Raw genomic sequence first — 22,842 nt, forward strand, 5'->3', positions numbered from 1 at the left:
GTGTATGTCAGGCTTCCCTGAAGGAGGGAGGACAGGTGGTCACAGCACTATTAGGGACTTCTGTCAGCAGGTGAGGACCAACTGGGCCAGCACTACCTCATTCAAGGCAAAGAAAAGGCTGGGGCAGGGCTCTGCAACTGCAGCAGGAGGTTGATGTACAAATCTATAAGATGCCCAGTTGAGTTAGGCCAACCTGAGCTCACTGAAAATGAGAACTGAAGTCAGAAGGGTTTGGCCTGGGTCTGTGGGCCTCTGGGGAGTGCATGGGACACTTTAGACAGGCAAAGACTCCAAGATTTGGTGCCTCCTGCAACACTGAGACATGCAGAAGTGAGTGGGTCAAAGAAGAATGGGAAGCTTTCCTGAGGTGGCTTTGTGCACAGACCTGTCTGTGCCAGGCACTGGGAAGTTCTATGGCCTGCAAGGAACAAGGATAGTTGGTGATTTTTCTCCTTCTGCTGACATAGTGTAGTACCTAACTGAGCTCAAGTCCCACATGCAGAGTTTATGCTAGATCCATCTCCAGTGACCTCACCAGCTTTTGGATCAAAGTGAAAACTAAGGCCAGGCACCCTGTCTTGAGGATCTCTAGAGCTGAGGCTTTTACTGGCTTCATAGCAATCATCCTGAACTCAACTTAGGGCCAATCCTGCAAAGCACCTGCCTTTCCTTTCCCCTCTCCTTGTACACCTTGTATTATTTTCAGTTTACATTTGTACTACTAAGTCTGTAATTCTTCTAGACATTAAATTCTAGTACAATTTACCTTTAAATATAAGATACCGTTTGTTTCATCATGTTCAATTCAGTAGCATATAAGTACATCATCTATTTGTACAATTTCCACATCTGTTGATTTCTAGCTCTCTACTCAATTTTGAACCCACCCATACCCCTGTCCTCTCCTGCTATACCCCACCCTCCTCTGACCTTTTTCTCACTGCAATTTAGTATTCTGGGTCTTTAATAATCATTTATCAGATTCTGTTCAGTCAAATTTTACTGAAAGACACTGGCTGCTGTTGCTCTTTGATAGAAGAGAAAACCCCAGGGAGACAATTCTATCAGGAAAATGTAGAGACCATTGTGTATCTACTCATCTTTTCATTTTGGAAAAGTGTTCCCATGACTTCAGTGATAGAAGGGAGCTAGAAAGGTCTGATTCATTGCATTTGAAAAACAGAAACAAGTATAATGTAGAAACTACAACAAGAAACCTTTCCTTACAAGCCATAGTCAGACAGAGAGTTTGTGATACAGGTGTAAAAGAGGTGTCATGAGTTCATTCTGTGAGATTATAAATCAAAAGAGAATCACAACAAGTGACCAACAAGGGCAGAAAACACTGAACCTCCAAAGCTGATTCATGCAGGCACACATCCCTGATATGTGCTGTGTCTCCATCTGATGGCAGGTTTTAAGACAGGTGCTGAACAGCACTGGGGAGAACATAGGGGGCAAAGCAGAGCCCCATCTGGCAGCTCCCATCAGAGTGCTATGACTTACAGAGGTTTATGACTTACAGAGAGTTGCACAACTTTGCAAGACTTCTTTTCAGGAGTTTGATTCACAGCTGTTTAAAGCAGGAAGAAACTGGGACCATCCGTATCTTCCATGTAAAGGGTATGGGGCATCAGTGTGGTCCACAGGATGCAGGGAAAGCTGGGTGGATGCTGAGATTGGTCTCCCTGGGTCCACAGGAAAAGAAGCCAAGGAATCTGATCATGAAATAATACATGGGTGTGAGAATAAAAATCTTGGATTTCAAAGTGAAATGTCTCTGACAGTATGGAGTTCTGTCCTAGATCCCAGATCTCCCAAACTAGTTTATGGTGGAGGTTAAATAAAAAGTGAGAAATTATATGATTTGTAGGGCTCCACTTTGAGGGTAAAGACAAAGGATTCTCTGTGTCAATCCACTTACATTAGGACCAAGGACAAAGGGCAGAGAAACTGAGGAAAGTACAAGCAGTGAGCAGAACCTTGGGAGTCACTTCAAGGATGTCTGCAAGTAATGAATCAAGTCAATTCATTAGCACCGTCTTATCATGAAGACATGGTATAAATGAGACTGTAGGAGTAATCTTTGCATCTTCAGTGTCTACCTAATTAATTGGTGTTGGAGCCAGACTGTCTACAGCTGTAGCCTTATCATGCCTTTTGAAGTATCTCTGGCCTCACAAGCCACTACAGGCCTCATCCAGGATCTGTGATTCATAGAGGATCACTTACCATGAATCAGCTCCCATCTCCAGCCAAGGGGCCTGGGCCTCGGACAGATTCACAGCTAAACATAGAAAGCCAATTAGTAAAATTTAAATCTTGCTCAGAGTCACTTCACCTCCTAGTGGTTTCCAACATGACATCAAGGTGCATCCACACATAGGCATATAAGAATCTATGTCCAAGAATGGTGTCTCAGCACTGTAGTTCCTTCTGGTGACCCTGGATCAAAATACAAAAGAATTTTAAAACAGAAGTTAGTCTAGTTCAGTGCAAGGCCCTTGTCACAGTTTATGTCTGTGGCCCCCAGGCCTCATGAATTTATATTATGCATTTGTGACTGGTTCATTGTTTATCCCTTGGACTGGGGGTGTGAGTGCTACACTGACCTAGGGGTAGAGCCAGGATGTGATGTAATGGCAGAAAGAAAGCCTGTCTTGCTCTTTTGCCTGTTTCCTCCTTGCTGTTTGCAGCAGCCATGAACCTTGGCCCTGCCATGCCAGCCTGCCTTAAAGCCAACTGAGTATGGACTGAAACTTCCAAAAATTGTAAGAAATAAACCTTTCCTTTCCCAACTTTTGGCATCAGGTATTTTGTCTCAGCAATCAGTATAAAGTAACTAAGACAGCCCTGCATTCAATTCCTAGAATTCAGTTAAGGAAAAAACAAACAAACAAAAAAACCAAAAAAACTGGGAGCAAGGGGAAGGCCTGCAGAGTACCACTGCTTGGGCTTTCTGAAGAGCAATGTGCCCCAAGTACCTTGAGCCTTCACACCTTTCTTTGGCAGTCTGATTTTAAAAAATGATCAGTTCCACGAGGGATGGTGAAAGGAGGATGTTCACCCAAGAATACAAAATCTCAGTCACGGTGGAGAAGAAATTTTGAATTCTCTACCAAACATTATGGTGCTCACAGTTAATAAGAAGGACAGCTTTCAAAACTGCTAACCAATGGGATTTGCAGTCCTAGTCACTGTGAAGGAATTTGTAGATTAGTAAGGTGGTAGGTACATTAACTAGATTGATTCTTTCTACAAAGGAGCCATAGATTAAAGGCACATTTTTATCCCATAAATATACACAATTATTGTGAATTTCTAAGTAAGGATAGCCTGTACCTATACTCCCAGCACTCTGGGAGGACCACAAGTTTAAACCCAACCTGTGGAATTGAGTGAGTTATATAGACCCTGTCTCAAAAATAAAAATAAAAAAATAAAAACAAATTTTAAAAATGCAGGGGCATATAGCTCATGCAGAAATCCCCAGAATATAAACTGCATAATACAAAACTGCATACTTCATACTAGTTTCGTACTATGCAGTTTTAGAATATATAGTTATATAAAGTATACTATAGTATATAAATATACTATAGTTTCATAGTATATAAACTGCATAGTATGAAATCTTTAATCTATTTATAAGGGTTTTCATATTTTCTTTATTAGTATCTACTTGTGCTACATTAAAATAAGAAGAAAAAGTGTTTGTTCATTTTGTTCTGAAATAAGGTCCTGCTTTGTACTGCAGCCTGACCTTGAACTCACCAAGTATTTCAGGCTAGCTTGGCACTCCCTGTTGATGCACCTGTCTAACCCTCCAGAGTGCTGGGATTACATGCATGAACCACCATGCCCAGCAAGAAAATGTTATTTTAATTTTATTTTAAAGAGAATGAAACCAAATGAAACAAAACAGAATAGAGTCAATCAAAAACAAAGACGAATATGGTACATCACTTAAAAAAAAAATACAACAGTAGGTTGTGTGGCCTGTCTCTCAGTCTGCACAGAAAATGACTCAACATCTTTCTGAACTCCAAATTTTCTAAGATAATTGGACAAATACCTAGATTTTGAAAGATGTAAACATGGCTTGTTTAGGCACATGAATGTCAAGTGTCAGGGAATGAACAGAGAACTGTGAATTAGTATTTCCAAATTCTGGAATTTATCCCAAGAAAAAAATGATATATGCTCAATGCAATTTTTCTAAGAGGAACTAGACTTTTGTACATGGTCAGTAACAGGATAACTAAGTAAACCTCTACCTATTCATATAATATAAATATTCAACACTATGCAAATATATAAATGATATGAGCAGAACTGGGTAGTAATGGTTAGAGACAGCCAAATATGGGCAAGATGGGTATTCTGTAGCAAGGTTCAATTATGTGGGTGAATTATTTTTATTTGTGGATTTAAATTTTTAAACCCTACTGATCACACTTTGCCTTGTTGTCAAAGCCCCATTCTGCATTCAGTCTCCTCACAAAACCTAAACACCCAAGTGTCACCAATATTAAAAGAAGCAGAAACCCCTTATCAATGGAAGGGACTTGAGCCAAAGCATGTGCAGGTAGAATAATAACTGCTATCTTACTGTAATATCTTGGTCCTCTCTCAGTCTCGGCAGGGAGGAGCTCGGTGTGAAATGAAATCGTCGTTTGGGGGTAAATGTCCCTGGCTCAGTACAGCCAGGCTCAATGACAGCAGAGGCCATGTGAGACCTGAGCCGCCTCCCCCAGGTCCCACACCAGGGCTGGGCTCCCAGCAGCGCCTGGCAGGCCCAGGGACTCCGGGCTGTGCGCCAGGCCTGGCTGTGCCGACCCCTGAAGGAGAGGAGGGAGGAAGGGAGAGTGGGGCCTTGCTGGCTGAGGCCAGGTCGACCCCAGAGCCATGCCCTCTGCCCTGGGCCCGCGACCCCGCCTGCAGGACTCCCCGAGGCACCTGCGCCCCCTAACCTCGGGGCCACCAGGCCGCGCCGCCCCTCACAGCTGGCTCCCGCCCGCCTACCTGGCCGAGACCCCAGCCTCCGCCCCGCCGCAGGCTAGGCCGCTGAAGAAAGTGTGTTCAGGTCTCCTGAGGGCTTCTCTAGCGGCAAAATGGCGACTCCGTGCACAAGACAGGCATCCACTGTGAAGGCGAAGCCAGGGACAGCGCGGGACTGAGTGGGATGTGCAGGCGCAAGGCGAGGGACAGTCCGTAGGCATGGCGCGCGCAGGTTGGACCAGGTGGAGTGTAATATTCGCTTGAGGCCAGTGGCGGGGCTCAGCCGCTTGGGAGGCGGGGCAAGGGGCGTGGCCAGAAAGTTGGGACCCAATAGGTATGTAGTCCTCCTGTGGTGCGGGGGGGTGGGGAGGTGGGGGGGATGAGGAAGGGGGCGTGGCATTGGGGGTTGAGTCAGGCTGAAGCAAGGTGTGGTTGCAGGTCTCTGAGGAGGCTTGTGGGAGACTCTGAGCCCCAGGCCTGCTATGACAGGAAGCAGAGAGTGGACTGAGTCTAAGGCTTGGAATTTATGGATGTCTGGACTCAAATCTTCCCAGGACTGACACCTTTGGCACACTGCTTCTCTTCTAGGAGCCTCAATTTCCACTATTGTTATTCTCCTATTATTTCATTTTGAAACACTGTGGGGTTTTTTCCATTAAAAAACAAACCGTTATGAATGGCAATCATCATCTCTTGGCACTGCTGTGAACATCCAATGAAGAGATCTTCCCATGGTTCCTAGCATATAGCAGGTGCTCAGATACAATTGTTATTTGTGTTGTTGCCCTTCTTTTATTACAGAGAAATGAGTGCTTTCGGTATCCATTGTCTGACTTCTTTATATCTTAAAAGTATCTTTATATGGGGGCTGGGGATTTAGCTCAGAGGCATAAGCACCTGCCTTGCAATTAGGTGGTGGTGAGTTTCGATCCCTGGTACTGATTTAAAAAAAGTATCTTTACATGTTAATATAACATATTAATACGTAACACTTATAGGTGTCAGGCCAGGGCTCCTTTGAGACGCTTTACATATGTTAATTCTTACAAGAGTGTGAGTTAGGAATTATCTTCATTTCCATAGCTGTGTGAGCCTAGACACCAACATTAAATACGTTTTCCAATTACAAAGCAGTGGACAGAATTTTAACCCAATGGGCCCAACACCAACATCTCTGTTAACTAACCCATAATTACCACAGAACCACTGCAGTTCTGCTTTGTATTTTTCACATGAGTGAGGCATGAAATTGTTCATGGGAGGTTGCACAAGTGGCTAGTGGTAGTTTGTGTCAGGGTTCACTAGAGGATCAGATTTAATTTGTGTAGGTGACAGACAAAGGATTTACAAAGGAGGCTTAGGAAGGCCATCTGCAGAGTCAGGTGGAGAAGAATGCAAAAGGGCCAGGTGCTCATTGGAGATGCAAAAGATTCACTCACAAGCCTGAGGCCTGGAGCTCAAAGCAGAGTCCTGGGAGAGTCTCTGGCAGGAAGCAGAAGAACCTGTGCTAGGAGCCTGGAAATGACACCTAAGGTGATGGCAAGGACTTGAATTCTTCTGAAGAGGCAGAAGCCAGACTTTCTCCTTTCCCTTTTACTGCATCCAGGATGCAGACCTATTGGTTCCCCACCACACACAGAGATGGTCTTCCATCTTCAGTGAGTCAGTAATCCACACACAAACACAAAATTGTGATAAAACAATCAGCTAGGAGTTCTTTGTGTGTTTGTTGTCAGTTTTTTGAGACAGGATTTTGCTATGGAGTTCAGGCTGGCCTTAAACTCACTGTATTGCTCAAGATAATCTCAAACTCAGATTTTCCTGCCTCAGCCTCCTGAGTGCTAAGTTTACAGGTGTGCACCGCCACACCCAGTTCCTCCTGCATTTGAATGCACTTATTCCATCATTCTTGCCATTTTCTTCTAAATCAATTCTGGAAGTCCTCTTATGAGGATCTTTAGTTTTGCTTTTGTGGCTGCCTCAATGTCTTGAATCAGTTCAAACTGTTTACTTTTCATGGTCATTTTGATTTTGTAGAAGAGTCAGAAGTCACACGGTCCAGATCTGGTGAATCAGGTAGATAAGGGCACACCATAGTGTATTTATGAACTGTTCTTCCCATTGGATGTCACTCAGGAGCAGTTCTCACTATATTTTTATCTCAATTTGTAAAGACACTCACAAAAGAAGACTTCCAAACTGCTCCAAAAATTGCAAGAACAAATGGAGATGTGTGTTTGAAGCAAGCAGGTGTATTTTATTTGATTTATTTTCAGAATGTGTATTTTAAGGAAGGATTAATTAGTATGTATCTCTTATTGCAGTAAATGTAAAGAATTTGAATCCTAGCTGTATATTTTGATCAGCCCTTGTACTTCTTCCTTGAGGTTATTAATTAAACTTCTACATATTCAGTGTCATTTATACAAAATGATTGGGTCAAGCAGTGTTTTGAATTTCTGATTTTTTTATTTATTGAAGAACTTGCATAGACATAATAAGTTGTCTCTAGGATGGGACCCAAGTCTAAACATGAAATTTATTTATAGTTCATATATACTTCATACTCAGAGCCTGAAGATAATTTTATACGATATTTGTATTAATTTTGTGGTTAACATGTGTATTGTGTTGTTTCTCTGGTGTGGGAAACTGAAAATGTAGATAAGGACTAAAATAAAATAGATATTTGAACATTTTCTAATGAGAAGGGGAATTATGGATGAAGGAGGGAGAAAGGAAGAAGGGAAATGAAAAAAATGATGAGAAAAGAAGGAAACAAGCCTTCCATAAATAAGGAGGGGAAGGGAGTTGAAGGAAAGGTACAGGAATGGAAAAAAAAAAGATTCATATCATGTATGGTACAAATTTCCCACGATTAACATGATCATTATTTACATCTAAAATGTATCAATAATCTTAATTAAGTAACATTTTGTGTTTGAAACAAAATTTCTTTTTGTGGAATTTCTCAATTTGGCACTACATCTGTACTCAAAAGTTTTGGATTTTGAAGCATTTCAGACTTCAGATTTCAGACTAGGAATTTTCAGCCTATACTTGGATAGTGATTTGATAAATATCCCCCTACCTCAGTAGACCATAAACTTCATGCTGAGAGTATGAGAGCAGTCTCTTTGCCTCTACTGGTATCGTAGTTTATGTCAGTGCCCCTCCCAAGCATCATACAATAATGAATGTGGCCAAATCCAGTATTTCTGATTGGTTCATTGTCTAGCACTCAGATTGGTGGTATGAGTGCTACACCTGCTCAGGAGTGGAGCCAGCATACAGTGTACCAGAGGGAAGAAGGCGTGTCTCTCTCTTTTGCTGTTCATACTTGCTGTTTGCAGCCACGATTAACTGCTTCCCCACAACCATGTCACTTTGCCTTGGAGCCAACTGAGTATTGATTGAAACCTCTGACCTGTAAGAAATAAACCTTTCCTTCTTGCATGTTGGGTATCAGGTATTTTGTCTCAACAACCAATGAAAAGTAACTCACACAAATGGTAATCAGTGTTTCTCAATACCCAATCAATGCCTGACACAAGAATGGTGTGCTCTTGTTGACAGAAAGAAAACCAGCAGTAGCACACAATTATAGATTTGTATCACACAGAATTTCACTCCTTCCAAGGCTCTGCAGTGAAATGAGGTCTCATCAGTTTTCCTCTCTGTAGGCACTAAGCTTGTCGTTTCTTTTGCTTTATTATAGCAAATAATGCTCCTCTATCCATGTTCCATTCTCCCTATGGTCTTAAAAATCAATTGTAAGCTGTTATACAATCTCATGCTGGGCATGGAAGTCAGGACCTCCTGCATGCTAGGCAAGTGCTCTACCCTCAAGATACGTTCCAGTCCTCCCTTTCTTATTGCTGGACTTTAGGCCATGGGAATGTAATGCAGTTTTAGCCCCAAGCTGACTGAAGTTATTTGACAGGACACTGTAATCAATAACTACCCAACTGAGCCTAGTAAAATCAGAAAATTGAGTGCCAATTATAAAATTTTGCAACAAGGCACTGAGTTTGGGAACACTTTGTTGTACAACAATGGCTAATGAGCAAGATAGGAGCAAGAGAAGCACTATTCACAATAACCAAGTTAAGCAGTCTTGGTATGTGTCAGCAAGAGAATGGGCAAAGCAAACGTGCATGCACATGTGCACACATGCAGGCACACACACACACACACACACACACACACACACACACACCCTATTCAACCATAAAATAATGAAATCCAGTCACATGCAGAAAAATTCAGGGAAGTGGAGGATATAATGTTAAACAAAATAATTCAGACAGACAAATACTGCATGTTTTCTCTCATATGTGAAAACTAAAAAATAAAGTAGAAGAGGGGCTATACAGGCCTGGGAGGAGAGTTAGGAGAGAGAGAGAAGATAGGAGAGGGGTTGACATACCTGACTAATACACAGTATATGTATATATGAAAATATCATAATGAATCTCCTTACTCTATACAACTAGTATGCGTCAATAATTATAATGTGTAAAAAAGAAAAGAGATGGAACAAATTTTAAAGCATGTGGGCAGGTACACACTAATGCATACATTGCTTAACCCCTTGCTAATCCCATGCACCTGGGGGGTTTGCAGATAATAGGAGTGCAGTGATTGCTGGGAAAACATCATTGGCTGTATTCAAGGCTGAGACACTTGCATGTGGAACATGAATGCAGAGGCCCAAGGCTAGGAAGCTCGCTATCATTTGATAGAAGGTCCCCTCCCCCCAAGTCATGTACTATAGCAAAAAGATCCCCTGCCTTCATATGGCAGGGAGGTAGCTGCCAGACACCAGGAACAGGGTCTACATGCTGAATCTCCTATTTTGGAAATGACCTTGAACAGACCTGGTCACTTTTCCACACTTAGTTTTCTCACTTACAAATGATCACTTATGTTAGCAGCAGTATAAAGACTGGAGGTGAGAATCAGTATTTTCATGGTGTTCATGAGTTAGAGGTGGCCAGAGGAAACTGTTTTGCAGCATCTTCTTCAGCCTTGCATCTTTAGCCGTCAAGGATGAAGAACAAGGCTCTTGTTTCCCTAAGGAAAAAAGAGGACAATAGGTTGTCCTGCAGTAGGAGTCAGTACAGGCTGAAATCAGGTCACCATGCTGGGGAGCTTTGAAGTTTCATCATTGAATGCTCTAATTTTTCTTTTTCTGTTTGTCTCTCAATCATTGTTTTGGTAATTATGGTAATATTTACATATTTCAAAAAACAATAGACAAGGAAAAAATTTTAGAAATATTTGCTCTTTTTCTATATAGAGAGGTACATGTACATTTTTTAGTACACTTTTTAGTCTACCTTTTCCTGTCAACGATTTATTGTAGATGTGGTTCCAGGGTGATTAATTTAGATTTACATCACTGTAACAGGAATCAGTGAAAGAGGAATTAGAATTCTACCAGGCATTAAGGGTTGCAGCCCCAAAATGGAGTCAGGAAGTCCAAAATGGAGCCTGCTGATTGTGACCTTCCAGGGACCTTACACAAACATCTGCTGACTGTCCTGCAGTTTTTCTGGGACCTGTCCAGAGCACGATCATGCAGGACATTGGCTGAAGGGTACATGGGCTGTGCATGGGCACTGTGTGAACACTTGTTGGCCTGTTTTGTGGACTCAATGAAGATTTTGTTGGGTGAGGTCACAAAATTAGAGAATGTACATGTTGAAGACATCAGCAACAGTGGTAGGCAGAGTAGAACAGAGCAGAAAACCACTGTTCTTGATGTATAATTCTTACACAGGTTGTTATCTCATGCTTACATTCTTGTGTAGTGGTCTAACCTCTTCATGGAGTTCATCTGTGCTAAGTCATGGTTACATAACTGTACCCCACTGTGTGACTGTGCAGACAAGCAGGGTCATGTACTCAGTTGTCTTTAGATGTCACTGAACTGTGAATCAGTCTGAGTGGTTCCCCACAACACTACATAGATTGAACCCTGAAAATTAGGTAGTCTTCCATAGGGTAGCTCTTTTCTAAACCCATTAACAACTTCTAGATAAAGATTCCCTCATGGGTATGCTACTCAGAACCCGCTCCTTGCTGGTGGGAAATTTACTCCCTTGCCTTTATATCTATCAGAGAGGAGGAGGCTAAGGGGTAAATTGCTTGTGAAATCCCCAAAGACAGCAGTGAGGCAGACCTCAGCACATCAGCAGCAGCAGGCAGCAGGCAGGGAGAGTTGTGTCTTTCTTGTCCAGCCTCTGTATATGTTGTTATGTTTACATTCTTGCATACTGGCCTCCCAGTGGTGCCACAGGCTGCTGACCAAGCCTCTACCACAAGGATCACTGAGGGACAATTACAATCCAAATCCTCACACACACAAACAAGAAGCGTTTCTCATGTGTGCATCACTCAGGGGCCAACAGTGGTATCCAACTCATGTTGCCTGCACTTCCTCCCCCTCAGTGGGACACTGCACTTCTTACAGCAGAGGAAAAAGAATTTTTACTAATTATTAAAAATAAACTACAAAAAATAGATGTCTAAAGAAATGGTACATGGGTAAACATGTTGCAATTCAGGTGCACCCCCTCAAGAAAGCCCCATAAAACAAATGCAGTGAAGTTTGTTGTAGAGGATTCCCAGAGTTATTTTCAGAGACAGCTCCATGATTACACAGACTCCTGAGTCACATGTGCATCTGACTGTTAGTTAACAAGGATGTTCCTGAGTGAGAGGTGTTGGAGGAGGAGGTGAATCTGTTCATTTGTTCTCTAAGTCTAGGGAACATCTTTCAGTTTCACCTTCAGTGGGTTTGCATACTGTCCTGAGCCATTTCCTGACTTACCTCAGAAAGTCTTAACTTTCCTGATTTTGTTTTATTGTCTTTCACAGCCCTGACTCTTAAGGCTTCTAGTGGGTAGTGATATGTGTCACTTGCATTCGTGTCTCACAACTATTCTCTCCTTGCCCAAACCCTAGTCAGGATCCTCTGGTCACCTGACAGTGTCTGAGAAGTCTCCACAAAGAGGAGATGGGGGCCTCCACTCATCCCGTGCCTGATGCAGAGGTTCCAGTCTTGTCATGAAGGAGAATTGCTATGTATCCCTATGAGAGGCTCAGGTAAATTTAGTAAGCAGATTCAAAGATGCAGGCAGTCAGAACAAAGTGCAGGTGCTCAGAGAATGAGGCCTATTGTGGTCTAGGGCTGGGCAACTTCTGTGTTTTGGGGGATGGAAATCTGTGGAATTTGTGAATCTATAGAAGGCAGGGGTTCAAGTTACAGGCAACAGGCAATGGCCCATTTTCTAGGTAAAATGCAAAAGAAGGCCCAGTTTAAGGCCTTATTTTATCTTTAACACAGTGGATTTTTTTTTCAGTGAGTTTCTTGGAAGGAAAAAAAGACATTGTAACTGTATACATTTGTATCCTGAAGCTGGGATTTCCAGGGAACCATCTCTGGCTATACCTGGCCTTCACATTTACCAGTCCTCTGGACACATCTTCGCAAACCAAATTGTGTTGTCCCAGCATCATTCCACTGAGACTCCAAGTTCTGCATTCTTTACCTTAAACACAATGCATTTGTAAAACTTCCTCCAGGACAAACACTCATATGGCCTAGTATAGCACAAAGTCCCTGGGGTGATCAGAAGTTAATCTAGTTTAAGTTAATCTGTTATCCATATCTGGGTCAAATGGGACCAGCAATCCTAGTTTTTTGAGGAATCTCCACACTGATTATCACAGTGGATGCACCAGTCTGTGCCTCCACCAGCAGTAGAGAAGCTTCCTTTTTCCTCACAACACCTCTAGCATTTTTTATTGGTTGATATCTTGACATAGACATTCTTTTCAGTGTGAGGTGGAATCTCAGTGTTGTTTTAATTTTTCACCTATATTTATTTCATATTTCTTACTCTCAGTTCATTTTTGGTTCCTGTGTTCATATCTGCAATGTCCAGTTTTAGCAAGTGTCCTGCCAAGGCAGTTGGCCACAAGCCTCCACCCCTGATGTCTGTTCACCCTTAATATCTGATTGGCTCCTCATCCTCCACCATCATGCAGCTCACACTTGTTCAGCCTGGCCTGCCCTCTGCAAGAATTCCATTAGGCTGTCAGGAAACAGCTCCCTTCCATCTGCTGCTCACTCTTAGTGTTGTCAGCTCCCTGACCTTACCCTCGCCTGCAGCTGTACATCCTTAATTTCCTAGGTGCATTTGGTGTTCTCTGTTCTCCACTGGTGAACTCCTCACAGTGGCATCTGCCTCCCTCAGGATGGTCCCCATATTGTGAGAAACTTTTGACAACACAAACGGCCCAAAGTGGTGGCACAGAAGACTGTGGCAACTTCCTGAATGAACTAAGTCAAGAAAAGCCCTGGGAGCAGCTGCCTACTGCTTCCATGGTTGGTTGTTCTGTCCCCATGCCAGGACAATTTTTGTTGAGATCGGGAGAATCTCAGGTACAGAGTTAAGACTGTATATGTTTAGAGCACACAAAAATAACAAGTGCTCTCTGTCACACAGTGTACATCTAAAGGTTAAATAGCGGTAAAACATATTTCAACATCTCTTTATAGTCGGTCATGGTACCTAATGTTTGATCGACATCTACTGGAATTTATTAAATAAGCATTTTGTTATTGCATAAATAAGATATAATTGTATCGGCTAATAACTATATATATATATATATATATATATATATATAGTCGTTAATGCTCTCTCCTAAATTTATTAGATTTCTACAGATTTCTGTTTAAAAAATCTAAATTTTGCCAAAAGTGTAAAATCTAACTAAATGTACACAAATTTTTATAAGGCATTGAAATTAATTATTGCTAACCTCACGGTATATCAAAAACATTTCTTTTATCAAGGATGTAGGGTTTTATATGACATAGCATGTGAGAAAGACATCTTATCGTACTGATGACTCTAAACTACAGTTGTAGGTGAGATCTGGGGTACGTAGGAGAGATGGCGACCAGAGGAAGTGATTAGGTTCATGACTTTGTCCCACTCCATTTGTGTGCACACGCGGGTTTGGGTCAGAGAGATGCTGTTTGCACAAGGTCCCTAAAGTGATGTTTGCACAGTGACAGGACTTGGTTGGTTGGCTGTCTTTGTCTTCTGCAAAAAGTATTAACCAGCATCCCTTTCACTCAGCCCAGCTGCACCGGGAGCCCTCTCTAGTCCAGCATTGTAGTTCACAGAATGGCCAGGAGGTGGCGGCGGAGCAAGAAGTCAACTTTGACAAGTTTTGTAGGCAGGCAGCAAGGAAAGTGAAGCTTTGGTAACAAGGAATAATAAAGGAAAATGTTGAATTCAATGAACTTTCATAAGTGAAATGAACATTCACATTTTATGCTCTTTTCTGGCTGCTTCTCCTCTCCTCCCCCAACATAAATCCTATCCAGAGATTAATTTGTCATGTTTTTATCAGTTATACATATGCATGCTCATTTATATCCATATATGTACTCTTACAGTTTGTGTTTTTTGAGGGTCTGACTTTTTCATTTATCTTTATGTTTGCGAGATTTACACACTGACTCATTCATAAAGCCATTACATTTATGACCTGCTTCGTGTAGTTGTAGATGTCTTTCTTCTCATGGCTCCGTGTTTCTCACCTTCATTTGTTCCTTCTCCTGGCTGGTCTCTTCTACTCACAGGTTGATTGCCATCTTGAACTGTATAGTGAGAGTCTGTCTCAAAAAGACAAAAATCCATTAAGTCAATGGAAACACTGGGGATTGCATTTGTTACTGTGGATCATCTTATGCTTGTGGGATGCTGTTTCCAGCTTTGAATTATATTAAATCTGATACATGAAACAGACCAACAGGTGACTTGAGTATTGCATGTGTTGCTCTGAAATGAATGAAGTATGAGCCAACCTTTGACCAACTGTCAGTGTGCATGCAACAGCCAAGATAACATTAATTGTGTGAAAGCATACCAAATGCAAACCTTCAGTTTTCTAAAAGGTTGTATCATTGAAAGCTTTGTGATTGTGTTTTTCTCTCAAGCAAAATATGTCAATGGATGAGCAGTTTTTTCTAAACTAAAACTTCAGTTCAGTATTCAGATCTAGTTGCAGTGTAGGCAGTGCAATAAATAAGAGGGTTTTGGCTTGCAGTATGGGCCCTTGTTCTCTAAAAGGTTTCCCCTAACTGATCCAGAAGACAAGAAGGGTGAGGATTCCTTGCCCAGGTCTCCTGTCTGGCCTCTGGCACTCACTGGGATCCCAGGCATGGACAGGGCATTCAAACAGGGTCTGATTCCTCAGCTCACGCAAGGCAGATCCCAGCCTGAACATCAGTTCACTGGAAACTGTGAGAGTCAGCAACTAAGTTTGGGGCACAGCCAATCAGATTTCTGCTGAACTTGTAGTAGCAATAGCTGATTCATCTAGCTCTTTCCCTTAAAATACAGAAAGTTCAGCATCCACACACTCACTCTGCAAAGGCCAGCTTTGTGGGGCATCTGGGCTTCACTGGGGAGTGGGGAGCTGCAAGGTGTGGGTCAGCAGGCTACTGGTTTCCATGGTGTAGAAGGGGAAAGTCTCTAAAGAGTTCACATCACTGCAGAACTGATCCTAAATTGGGTGTGTCTTGGATCCAGGCCCTCTTTGTTCCTACTGCCTCATGTACCACACAAAACAATCAGGTGTAGTGTACTCTGAGGCTCCTCAGACCAAGGATCAGGGACAGCAGCTTGATTAGATTCTGTGACTGCTTGCTGGTCTAGAGGATCTCAATGAAAAACCCAAACCACATGTCCTGTTGATGGGGTTGTAAAATGGACTGACTGCTGTAGGGAACAACATAGCCATCCTCTCCAAATTCTATAGAATTATTCTATGATTCAGCAATTCTAAATATGTTTATACAGCTTAACAGAAATCAGGAGCTCAAGCATTCCCATGTTCACAATAGGATTATTCCTAAGATCCAAAACATGGGAAAAAAAAAAACCCAAATGGTGGATGAACAAAAGGTGCTATTTATATATCCTGCAATATTATGTTAAGTGAAATAAAACAGAGAGAAAAGGAAATGTTATATAATTCCAAATATGTGATGGCCGAGAAGAGTCCATTTCATGGAGACAGATAGTATAATGGTATTTCCAAGAGTTGAAGGTAGCAAAATGATGCTATTGTTGGGAGGGTTCACAGTTTCTGTTCAGAGTTTGGAGCAGGACGGTGCTGATAATTGCAAAAGGTAAATGTTCTTAACTCACTGAACTGGTCACTCACAAAATTAGTGGATTTTGTGTTGTGCATATTTTAACATATTTTCAATAGTAGATAGGAGATGATAAATTGGACAGAAGAGATGAGTGAACTCAGGGACAATTTTGTGACACCCTGTTCACATTTTGAGGAGTAATACTCTCCCAGGACATAATCATAACACACATCCCATATATCACTCAAAAGACAGAACTTACAGTTAAAATGTCCCGTCTCCTGATTGTGCACATCTGATTCTTCACCTGCACTCAGTAACATGTCTCTGATGGCTTCATTCTAAGCAGAGGGAGGAGAAGAAGCATTTGAAAAAGATCTCCATGACCAGTGAGGTCCTCAAGAGTCTCCCACTCTACAGGTCTGTAGTGGGGTTAGGGCCACTCCTCATCTGCTCTTCTTACTTTATTAAGGAAAAATTCAATCTAAAATTCAGCATCTGTCCTGGAGCACACAGCTCAGTGGCATTTCATGCACTCAGAGCTGTGAGACCCTCACCATGCCTGGTAAAGAATACCTTCACCATCCCAGGGGGCAACCTAGGTTCATTAAACTGTCATTCTCCATTCTACACACTCAGCCATGAACCACTATTGTGCTTCCTAAGGATTTGCCTGTTCTGTATATTTATACAAATGGAACCATAAAAATAAGTAAATATTTATATTTGACAAAAATTTAATTTTATTAGTCACAAGAGTTCTAAGTCATGAAGAATACATTTAACAGTATGTTTGTACACAGCTCATTATTTAAATACATAAAAAAATTGAAAAGAATTCCCACATCCGACCTGAAAGTAAGTGTGAAATTATAGTAAATTCTATAAAAGCTGTGTAGGTTGAAGCACATATGTAAACATAAAAACAATTGTCTTGGTCAAGGTTTCCCATTAGTAGAACACAGAATCCAAGACCCACAACTTGGAAGAGGAGATGTTTAATCTAGCTTATGGTTTCAGTGGAGTCAGTCCTGCCTGGTTTTAACATATTTTAGACAATAGATAGGATATGATAAAGAGGACAGAAGAGATGAGTGGATTCAGAGACATTTCTGTGACTCTCTGTTCACTTTTTGATGAGTAGTGTGCTCCTGGGTCCTGATCATAACACACATCCCGTATATCACTCAAAGGACAAAATTTTCATTAGAAGCCCCCAGTGTCCTGACCGTACACATTTGTTTTTTCACCTACACTCAGTAACACATCTCTGATCCCTTCATTCTGGGCAGAGGAGGAAGAAGAAGAAGCATTTGCAAAATGTTTCAATGACCAGTGTTGTTCTCAGGGGGTTCCCACTTTACAGGTCTGTAGTTAGGGGTAGGGAGACTCCTCATCTGTGGTTCTTTCTTTATTAAGGTAAAAGTCAATCTAAAATTCAGCATCTGTCCTGGACCACACAGCTCAGTGGTGCTTCATGCACTGAGGGCTGTGAGACCCTCACCATGCCTGTTAAAGGACATTTCCACCATCCCCAGTGGTAACCTAGGTTCATTAAACTGTCATTCTCCATTGTCCACACTCAGCCACAGACCACTACCATGATTTCTAAGGTTTTGCCTGTTCTGGATATTTATATAAATGGAATTATAAAAATAAGTAAATATTTACATTTTAGAATAATACAATTCTTTTAGTCACAAAATCTCTAAATCAGGAAAGAATACATTTAACAGCATATTTGTGAACATCTCATTTAAAAGGGTAAAATAATTGAAAACAATTCCAACATCTGACCAGAAAGTAAGGGTGAAATTATGGTAAATTCTATAAAAGCTGTGTAGGTTGAAGCACATATGTAAACATAAAAACAATTGTCTTGTTCAAGCTTTCCCATTAGTATGACACAGAATCCAAGACCCATAGCTGAGAAGAGGAGAAGTTTAATCTAGCTTATGGTTTCAGGAAGTCAGTCATGCCTGGTTCCAAGGCAGGGACACCACACCAGGAGGGTGTGATGGAGCAAAGCTGCTCAGTTCATAGTGGCCAGGAAGCAGAGTGGAGGCACAGTGCCAGGGAGGAAGGGGCCAGAGACCAGATGGAGTACCTAGCATCATTCCTCCATGACCCGTACAAATGAATCCAGAAGTACACTTTACTAATCCCTTGGACAGCTCTCAAGCCCATCAAGTTGACCATGAATATTAATCATCACATAGCAGATATTTTGTGGTATTAAAATTATACATGATTTACATATGTGCATATATACAGTATTTTGAGGTTATTTCCACCTTTAAAATTCTTACCAAAGTAAAAAAAAATGGTGAATTTTATGTAATAGAAATAACCTTTCCTTAGGTAAATTTTATAAAATCAACCCAAAAAAACTGAAAAACATAAGAGCAGGGTTTAAAAATACTCACAAGAAAAGCCAGAAATCTTAATTCTGTTTTGAAGAACTACTCTAAAAGACAGTTAAACATTCAAGGCACAAAATATTCAACTTTACACTAAGTATCTTCCCCAAGGAAATGAGTGCTACAGCTATACAAACACAAGAATGACTGCAGCAAACTTATTTTTAAGACTAAAACTGGAAACAATACACAAGGCCTCAGCTGATGGATGCATGAGGATTTGTGGTTCATTCACACAGTGGGATGTGATGGCTCAGCCACTGTCAGGGAGTAGCACATGGGAACCCTCAGGTGGTTATGAGGATTGAAAAAACTCTATTAGCTCCCCCTCAAACAAAAACAAAAACACTCTGTATAGTGGGTGGTTACAGACCTGTCACCTCTGAAAAATACAAAGTGATTCCCAGAGACAAAAAGCAGGTGCATTGCTTAGGATAGAAGGAAGCAATTGTAAGGAGCCATAAGGAAAATTTGGATATGACTTATTCATCACCACTGGGTGATGGTTTTCAAGGGGCTCATGTAGGGCAAGAGTCCTAGGGGATGTTTTGTTTTTCAGTTTTAGTTTTGTTTTGTTTTTGGTATTTAGGAACCAAATTTAGGAAACTGTGGTTGCAAGGGAGCACTTTGACACTGAGCTATATCACTGGCCTATGTCAAGATTCTTCTAATTTTGTGCTTTAAACTTGAAAGTTCATTGTATGTCAAATATAATGAAATAAAATTGCTTTTAAAACACTTCTCATATGAGCTACCCACCATAGATTTTTTTTACTGATAGATTTACTTACAAGCAATTTTTTAATTATAAATTTATTTCTAAGCGGTTTTGTTTATTTATAGATTTTTTTTTTTGTCTTTTTCGTTTTTATTGGTACCGGGGACCGAACTCACGACTGCCTGCTTGCAAGGCAGGTGCTTATGCCGCTGAGCTAAATCCCCAGCCCCTATTTATAGATTTATTTATAAGAAGTTTTGTTTATTTATAGATATATTTATTTTTGGCTGTGCTGGGGTTTGAATCCAATGCTTTGGTCCTTTTATCATAATTTATTTCCAGAGAGGGCCGTACTAGGTTGTTAAGTTGTTTAGGTTGGTCTTGAATTTCATCACATTTATTAGCATTTTTGTATACTGAAATATAACAAGGATAATTAAATTGTGTAGTCTCAAGTAAATCAATAAATAACAAACAATAGCTGAATGTTACAGTACATGCCTGTAATACCAGCACTTAGGAGGCTGAGACAGGGGGATTGTTGCAAGTTCTAGGCCAACCTAGTTTACATAGTGAATTGAAGGCCAGTCTGAACTACATGATGAGAGTCTCAAAAAATAAATTAATAAAATAAAATAAATAAGATAAAGACATGGACTAAGGCAAGTTATTATCTTCTAGTCCAGATCATGGGCATCTTCAGAGGATTTACTTTAGAAGGTGTTATGGTGGGGCTGGGGAATTAGCTCAGCGACATAAGCACCTGCCTTGCAACCAGGCAGTTGTGAGTTCGATCACCAGCACGGATAAAAATGAAAAAGACAAAAAAATAAATAAAATAAAAATGAAGGTGTTATGGTTTGCATATGGGTGTCCCCCCAAAAGCCTCATGAAGTCACAGAGGCAGCTAAACCTAGCACCACTGACTGGTTCGTTGTTTGGTGCTGGGATTGATGATGAAAGTGCTTCACCATCCTGGGGTTTGAATTCTTGGAGTAAAAGAGGTTTTAAAAGCCTATTTTGCGAGAGAAGTGATAAAGTTTTGTAATTCAAAAGGAAATCAACACCTGTGGACAACAGGTGCATAAAACACAGCCTCCTAAAGATGATTCATGCAGGTACAAATCAATGAGATGTGCTGTGTCCCCATCCAATGGTACATTTTAAGGCAGGAGCTGAACAGCACTGAAGAGAACATGGTGGGCAGAGCAGAGTCCTGTCCTGCAGCTCCCATCACAGCTATATGTAGACCTGTCCCTAGACCTCATAGGACTAAGAAGAGAGATTACTCCAACACAGAATGATGCAAAAGTTTTCAAGATTTCTTTTCAAGTGTTTGATTCACAGTACTGTTTGAAGCAGGAAGGAGCTGAGACCCTCCCTAGCCTCCACGTAGAGCATGTACAGGAGAGCTGTTTGGAGTATGCTGCCCATGGCTGTTGGAGAGAACTGTGCCCTGGTCCATAGAGGTGCAGGTTTGGTGTGAAAAACTCATGGCACAGGAAGGTTTTCCAAGGGTCACCCAGTGCCCTGGTAGTCTAAACTGCAAAGCAGTGCTTCCCAAAACAAGGGCGAGCACTGGGCCAGGGCATTTGGATGCCAGGGTTGCCAGTCAGCTGAGGGTTAGCCCTGCCTGACACAGCTGAGCAAAGTGTATCCCTCTGAAGCTGAACCTCCAGCAGGTCCACCTCACTTCCTGCTTCAGGTCGGTCACCAAGGATTTCACACAGAAGCACAGCAACACAATTGAACTTTGCTCAGACTAAATCATTTAGCTTTCTTTGAAGAAATGATTGAAAATGCACAAGTCTGAGAAAAACAAGGCTAAGAATAGCATTATGCATGTTGTATAAATAAACTGACCCTTTACAAGTCATGAAAATAATGCCCATGGTTGGGTCTGCTATGGCAGATGTGTGAAATCACATGCATGTAGGTTTTACAATTGCAAAAGAAAAACTCCAAATAAATGCTACATGGACGTGATTTCCCTTTGGCACTGAACTACAGGAAGGAAAATCCCAGCAGCAATCTAGATTTACTGAGCCACCTCAGTAAATCCAGGGCAAAACACACCAGATGATTCCATCACACAACTATGAAGGCTCAATAGCCCTGCTCCCTCCTTGATGCTGCTGCTGGTTGACAATTTGGAAGTCTTTCTGCATAAGCCATCGCTACCTCACTCAGCTCATGGATGCCAGGATGTGGATCAGACTTTGTTTACATAAAATCCCATCTTGATTTCAGGATGGGTGACAGCGTCTTGTTTATTGGAAATTATTTTTCAAGCATAATAAACCTTACACAATGTGCTTAGCCAGTTGAGAGGAAGTCAGATTGTTTGAAGTAAATGCAGGAAAATTATTTGTCAGTGGGTGATTCAGTTGCTACTGAAGCACATATTTTGTGGGTAACATGTATGAGTCAGGGTTTGCTGTACAAAATGCTGGAAGGCACAGCAATGTCCCCAAGTTCAGTTTCTGCTTTGATTCCCTCATTCTACCAAGCTGGAGAGTGGATTCTCAGTATTCAAGCACATAGAGTTTGAACTACAGTAGAAATCTTTAAAAACTTCTGTCAACTGAGGAGTGAAAAGACAAGGAAATGTTTTTTTGGAAAAATGCAGTTCTAAATATATGCTTAAATAAACAGAGAAACCAGAAATAAAAGGAGAAGAAAAAGAATTGTAATGACAATGCTGTGCTTTGTACCAGTGCCATGGCCTCAGTCAGAAAGAGAGACTCAAAATTTGCAGATTGGAAGGGTCACTGTTTCAGTAGTCTTCCTCTCCTGAAGGCTACAGGGTGTGCCCAGCCCACTCAGTGAGATTAATGCAGGGCAGTACTTGAATCTTGGTTGAGGCTGAGACCAGGACCCCATAACTGAAGCCCCTGGGCTGAGGTAGCAGAGTCTTTGCTGCATCCTGGCTGCTATGCCTTCCAGTGCCTGCAGGGCTGCAGCATGGATGAGGTGGGGGAAAAGGGTATAAGGCAGTCTGTGCTGGGCTCCTCCGCATGCTGCACACTCCCTGCACTGCCTGAAAGCAGGAATATTTGGGATTTCCTTGCAGGAAAAATAGACTCTTAAAAAAACTCTGTCCTCTGGCAGTTGCAGGCACAGGTGAGCACGATGGCTTCTGAGGTAGTGAGGATAGCAACACACACCACAGAGGGATCCTCATGGCTTATGTGTTGGAATTTTTAAAAGTTAGTCATGAGTGATGCGTTGGCTTGCTGAATATCAAATCTCCTTATTTTGTATATATATATATATATAGCTGTATTCGAAGTGTCTGTATTGTGCATAACATTCATTGTGTATAATGAAATTAAATCATCCATTTTCACACATGCATTCAATAAATTAGCCACTATTAAATATTAAGTGAATTGAATAAAAGGAGTATTGAATAGAAAAATATAAATAATGCGATGGAATGGAAAATAGAAAAAACTCCACCAAGGCCCAAGATCAATGGGCTGCCTTCCAGGAGGTCCTCTCTTTTGTCC

Source organism: Cavia porcellus, unplaced genomic scaffold (assembly GCF_034190915.1).
Source record: "Cavia porcellus strain 051 isolate PalLab524CR breed Dunkin Hartley unplaced genomic scaffold, mCavPor4.1 scaffold_301, whole genome shotgun sequence".
NCBI lineage: Eukaryota > Metazoa > Chordata > Mammalia > Rodentia > Caviidae > Cavia > Cavia porcellus.